Below are 6,819 nucleotides of genomic sequence, written 5' to 3'. Positions count from 1 at the left end.
TGGAGAATGGCTTGATTTCTTATAAATTAGAGTCAATTCTCTATATGTTTTGGAAATGAAGCCTTTATCAGAACCTTTGACTGTAAAAATGTTTTCCCAGTTTATTGTTTCCCTTCTAATCTTGTCTGCATTTGTTTTGTTTGTACAAAAACTTTTCAATTTGATTCAATCAAAATTTTCTATTTTGTGGTCAATAGTGATCTCTAGTTCTTCTTTGGTCATAAATTCCTCCCTCTTCCACAAGTCTGAGAGGTAAACTATCCTATGCTCTTCTAATTTATTTATAATCTCATTCTTTATGCCTAAGTCATGAACTCATTTTGACCTCATCTTGGTGTACGGTGTTAAGTGTGGGTCAATGCCTAGTTTCTGCCATACTAATTTCCAATTTTCCCAGCAATTTTTGTCAAATAATGCATTCTTATCCCAAAAACTGGGATCTTTGGGTTTGTCAAAACTATATTATTAAAGTTATTGGCTGTTTTGCCCTTTGAACCTAACCTATTCCATTGATCAACTAATCTATTTCTTAGCCAATACCAGATGGTTTTAGTAACTACTGCTTTATAATATAATTTTAGATCTGGTACAGCTAGGTCACCTTCATTTGATTTTTTTTTCCATTAATTCCCTTGAAATTCTTGAATATGTCATTACTCTCTTAAATTTCAACCTATTAGATTTATTCCAGTTATCTAGGTTGTTTATATCTTTTGGGATCCTGACTCTGTCATGCAATATGTTATTCGGCTTTGTAAACTCCAAAAATTTTATAAATATCTCATCTAAACATTTATCCAAGTCATTGATTTTAAAAAAGCCTTAATAAACACTACAAGCTGAATAAAGCAGAAATTTCTGAAACATTAGACCATTTTAAGTTATAAATTCCCATTGATTACTTTTAATCCATTTAGCCAACTATAGCATACATTTTCATTTTATCTTTCCTTGTCAGCTTTAGTTCATTTTGAGCTTTAGTCTTCTTGATGTTATTCCTATGGGACTATGCCATGCTCCTGCGTCCATTCTCTATTAAGTGCCCTTGCTTGGCTCTTCTGTATGTCTTTTTGAAATCTAAATTTGTTGATGACTTCCCTCTGCATACACATCACTCTTTAGACATTTCACCCATTTTTAAAATTAGAATTGTTTCTCATTGTATCTTTTTTTATGTCATGTGAAACATATTTCCATATTAGCCATGTTAAAAAACAACAACAACAACAACAACAACCTCACAAAGAAACTTTTTTTTTTTTTAAGTATGCTTCACTCTGCTTTTAGAGTTAATCAATTTTCTCTCTGGAAGTGGATATCTTTATGGGTATTTTGGAATTGTCTTGTATCATTATCTTGATTAGAGTAGTTCTTTGATTAGTCTTGATTAGTGTCTTTCACATTTTATCATCCTTATTACTGTTACTGTGTACAATGTTCTTCTGGTTTTACTCACTTCACTTTGCCTTAGTTTTTCCAGGTTTTCTGAAACAGTTCTGCTGGTCACATATCATAATCATTGTGTCTTAATTTCATTTTGGAGATTTCCATACCATCCAGGTTCATTTATAGAATTTTATTCTATAGGATACTGTTTGCTTTGGAATCTGTTTTCTCAAAATTATTTCCACCCAATAAACCAGTTCTTCTTTATTAGAGAAATCTAAGTTTAAAAGTTTTAGACTTAGTTGTTTCCTCTGGGTTTTGAAGGAAATTATCATTAAAGTAAAACATCAAATTATTAATATTAACCAATCTACAGAGAGCTTCTTCAGGCATCTATATAAATGAAGCTTCCTCCCCCCCACCATAATCATAGTGTTCTCTCTATGCTCTCGGTGATATTTCCCAAACATATGTTTTCTTTCTTAAGAGCTGGTCTATAGTAAATTCCAACAATATCCTATCTTTCATTCATCTACCTCCATTGTTCTTAATCTAAATGACCTCTACAATGTTTCCCCTTCTGATTCCTGAATTTCCTCAGGTAAATATGTATTTTTCATATTCAGCACTCTTATTGCCTTTCCTTTTGCCTTGTAAATAAAATATAGCCTTCCAGAGCCATGGTCTGGTAATGGCCTACCATTTGATACCAATATGTAATACAATATAATATGCCAATATACAAATAGTAGGCCATTTGATATCATTGGTATCAATGTTCATACTAAATTTGCCTCCTTGCATTATTTCTAGTTCACTTTACTATTTTACCTCGTTTACTATATTTGTGTCTTAGCCCCTGAGTTTTATTCCTGGATCTTTTCTTGAATTTGTTTCTTTGTCTTATAGTACACCTACATTCTATGGTACATAGTAATGTGGATTTCAATAGGTAGTTTATTACTTCACCTTCATTTTCAGTTTAAAAACCCTTATGATTAGATTTTTTATAAGAGTTTAGGCAAATATGTTCTTATTAGATTTGCTTCAACAGAGCAGTTTGGTTGGGAGTCAAAGTGAAAATTTACACAGGATTCACTTTAAGTCAAAACTTAATTTTATCAAAGCTGGTGTGTCAAATAGCATAGGCAACTAATTAGCAATTAGGGTCAAGGGGAACAAAGCTTTTATGCCAAAATTTTGGCTCTAAGGAATGTGAGGAATACTTAGACTGCTAAAAACAGCATATTTTTTTCAGACAGTAGCGTTGACATGAGATCTCTTAAAAACGGAGTTAATCAAAACAATTTGGTTATTTGGGTTCAAGGAACAGTTTACAGGACAAGTGTTCCTTTTATGAGCCCAACAAGTCTAAATATCCTTGTTTTAGTGATTTTAGTAAATGTTTATGTTAGTAATTTTCATAAGCCAGTCTAGGGCCTTATTACATCCCTGCTTAGGAAATTTTCCTTACTAAATTTTAAGCAAACTTCAAACTGATTGTACCCAGAATTTGGGATCAGTGTTAGAAAGTGGTAACCTATGAAATGGAATCTAATAATCAGCATTAAACAGAACCAGGGTTTAAGAATAATGGAAATTGTTTTGATCTGCAGAGTCAAGAACTTTTAACTCTAGTCACAATTCTGACAGGTAGCCATGTCACCGTGGGCAAGCCACCTCTCTACTCAGTGTTTCATTTGTCTCACCTGTAAAATGAAAGCTACATTAATTTTAGTTTACTTTCCAACTTTAATTCTGTATGCTGGCTTTATTGCTTTTCATTGCTGACATTTTGTTCTGCGTGGAATTTAACCAGCTGAAAAAACAACAATATATTGTTTGTGCTTTTAAGTTTTAATGATTTTTTTTTAATTTTACATAATTTCCTAGATTAGCCTCCTTCCACTTCCAGACTTCTCTCATAGAAATTCCAGAAAGGGGAGGGAAGTTGGAAAACAACACAGCCATCTAGTCTAGCATTTCATGCAGTATTCCATATCCACTATCCCCCACCTCTGCGAAGAGGGGAGGTGTATTCTTATATCTCTCCTTTAGGGTCTTTTGCAGAATAAAGTTGATTGTATCGTTCTTTTCTTTTGCATTGTTACCGTATATGTTGACATCCTAATTCTGCATATTTCACACCTCTTTCCAATTCTGTTGACCATTTCCTTGATTCCTGGAGGTTTGATCTTAAACATGTCTCATCCCTGAGCTTGCCTCCAACAGTTCTCAACTTATGAAAAAAATGCTGGCAACCGATGAAGAAACTTTGGAAAAACCAAGCGGAGAACAAGTATCTTTGGACCTATTCTGGATAAACCACGCGCGCGGGCCACCCTCATTCACACAGCAGGTTCTGATTGGTCGCTGGGATCTGGTCTCCGCCTCCAGACTCTGATTGGCTGGAAGAAGCACGCCGTGGGCGAGGAACAACGCTCCTGTCCAAACCTGTGGCGGTTCTCCTGAGCCCCTCATCCTCACCCTTCTTCGTTTCTGCTGTGTACTCGACAGTGGCTCCCCAAAAATAGCATTGGGAAAGGTGTGTGCGAGAAAAATAGACGATGTTTCCTTCCCCTGGGCAGCGCTAACACCTGGGCCGGATCACAAATACGTGGTGAGTTTGGTGCCCGGCCTGCGCCCCTGTCCCCTCGTCGGTGGAAGGCCGCCTTCTCCCCCTGCCCCACCCTGTCCCCCCGTCCCACCCCGCCCCACCCTGCTCCACAATTACTCAGTGAAACATTTTCCCCTTTGGGACCTGACGATTGCCTACTGACTTCCTTTTCCCCAATCCCCTTTTTTTTATTTTTCCGGACCCTTGAGGTCCTGCCGACTTGTAGAGCTTGCTTGCCTTTCTGTGTTGACCGGTGATTTCATGGCTGAGAGAAGACGTACCCTCTGCTCCTGTTCTTGACTTCAAGTTTGGGAGAATAGCCCGAGGAGCAGGGCTCCCGGACTCCAGCGAGGCCTGCTGTCCAGACACCAATCCCGAATACACTTTGGTTTGGGGGAATCCAAGAGAGAGCAGTGTGTTAGAGTGGAAAGAGACGCTTACACTTAAAGGCTCAGACTTTTAGAGCTGAAAGCATCCCTAGTGCTGTCAAACTCAAATAGAAATAGGGCCGTATAGAGACTTAGGAAACTTTGTATTTTGCTTATTTTTGTTAAATATTTTCCTATTACACTTTAATCCTGTTGGGGCCACACTCGATAGTGGGCCCCATGCGACTCCTCTGATAATGTACTCCCAGATTTTACAAATGAAGAAGCTTTGGATCTTTTCCTCCTACAACCAGTAACAGAAACAAAACACAAACCACCAGATCTTTGACTCCAGTGAAATTGTGCAAAGGGCTTCAACTCTCATGAGTAAAAGAGTAGATGATCTCTGAAGTTCTTTCAAATTGTGCTATTATTTATTTCATATTCCTAAAAGAGCTAAATCTGTCATGGTTGATCATCATATAATATACCTGTGTAAAATGCTGTCCTGGTTTCACTTCATTCAGCATCAGTTCATGTAAATCTGTCCAAGTTTTTTCTGAAATATGCCTGCTCATCATTTATAGAACACTAATATTCTATTGCATTCATATACCACAACTTGTTCACCCATTCCCCAAATGATGGGCATCCTTTCAATTGCTTTGTCACCACAAAAAAGACTGATACAAATATTTTTGTACATGTAGGTCCTTTTCCCTTTTTTATGATCTCTCTGGAATACAGACCCAGTAGTGGTATTATTTTTGGTGGTATTGGGTATGCAATTTTATAGCCCTTTGGGTATAGTTCCAAATTGCTCTCCAGAACGATTGGATCATTTCACAACTCTTTCAACAGTGCTTTAGTGTCCCAGTTTTCCCACATCCCCTCCAACATTTATCATTTTCTTTGAGAGAAAAATTCTTAATCATGAAAGAAATAAGAATGGATGAAGGAAATCTTTGAAATATCTCTTCTGAAAATTTTTGTAAATGGCCAGAGCTCCTCATTTACTTTGTATAGGTCAAAAGCATTCCTTTTATTAGAATAGAAGGAATGAGATGAAATGAAACTGGATTAGCAGTCATTTGACGAACATATTGGGCATATATGCCTACAGATAAACTAAAATTGATCTAAAATTATTTTACCATAATGAAATTTTGTTAAATATCTTCATAGAAGATTGAACAGAACATGTTTTCCATTCCCTTTCCCCACTGAATTTGCAAATAAAAAGAAATGCTTTTCTTTAGGAGACTGGCTAAATATATATCACACACATTTATTCCTGGGCCTAGTTTTCTCATTTAAGGACTAGAGAGCCTCTGAGATCCCTTCAGGCCCAGAATCTATGATCCTTTCCTCTTCTGATCAATTCCCAGGCCTAGATCTAGTATTTCTTAGGGCAACATTTTGGTGGATGCTTTGAATTTAGGTTTTGTTTTGTTTTTTTCCTTTTAATGTCTGAGACTCTCATAAGAGAGATTTGCTTAGCATCGTATATATTAGGGGTTCCAATTAGCAAACCCCTTCTTGGCAAGTAGTGAGTTTAGAGAGTGGATTTGGTAATTAAGAAATCCTGAAAGGGAGTCTTCCTGGATACTAAAGATTGTTTAAATTCAGCAGCCATCTGATTTGGCTCCTTAAGATTTACAATTAGCTTAAGCTAATTAGTTTAAACTAATTGTGAATTTTTGTGTTTCTGATAAAGCATAGTTTACTTTGAATAGACTAAAATTATGATCTTCAAGGTGGATATAATTGCCCGAATCATGTTAATTTATTCTAGAAGTCTTTTTAAATTAATTCAGCTTTTGTAATTTAATTTTGGGGGATTAGTAGATTTTTTAAAATTTGACTTATACAATGACAAATTACAATTCTAGAAGTTTCATGGTGAAATATGCTACCTACTTACTCATAGAATAGGGATCATCTCTGCAGACTGAGATGTGTGTGTATGTGAGAAAAAATGGTATAGCCAATGTGGGAATTTGTTTTTCTCGACTATAATTGTAACAGGGATTTGTTTTCTTGTTTTCTGCAAGGAGTGGAGATCGAGATGGGGAGGGTATTGCTGGGTCAGGAAGAGAAGGTGGCTCTTCATAAAAATAAAATTAAAAAAATAAATGTTGATTCTTTTTCTTTTTTTTAAATTAAAGCTTTTTATTTTTAAAAACAGTGGACCGTTTTTCAACATTAGCCTTGTAAAACCCTGTGTTCCAGTTTTCCCCTTTTTCCCCCACACCTTTCCCTAGATGGCAAATAGTCCAATATATGTTAAATATGATAGAAATATGTTAAATCCAATATATGTATATATATTTATTCCTGCTGCACAAGAAAAAAAAAAAAGAAGCGAAGTAAAATGCAAGCAAACAGCAACAAAAACAGTGAAAATGCTATGTTGTAAACCAGTCACTTCCCACACTCCTCTCTTTA

General features: G+C 35.9%; 1 long non-coding RNA gene across 1 annotated transcript; it reads left to right on the top strand.

The window, feature by feature from the left end:
• Positions 1-3,518: 3,518 nt before the first annotated feature.
• LOC127554176 (uncharacterized) lies at positions 3,519-6,507 on the top strand. Its single transcript, XR_007951916.1, has 2 exons — positions 3,519-4,006; positions 4,213-6,507. It is a non-coding gene; the product is annotated as an uncharacterized LOC127554176 (long non-coding RNA).
• The last annotated feature ends 312 nt before the right edge of the window (positions 6,508-6,819 follow it).

This window comes from Antechinus flavipes, chromosome 1 (assembly GCF_016432865.1).
Source record: "Antechinus flavipes isolate AdamAnt ecotype Samford, QLD, Australia chromosome 1, AdamAnt_v2, whole genome shotgun sequence".
NCBI lineage: Eukaryota > Metazoa > Chordata > Mammalia > Dasyuromorphia > Dasyuridae > Antechinus > Antechinus flavipes.
Note: the sequence above shows the minus strand (reverse complement) of the source record. Positions and strands in the feature narration are given on the sequence as shown.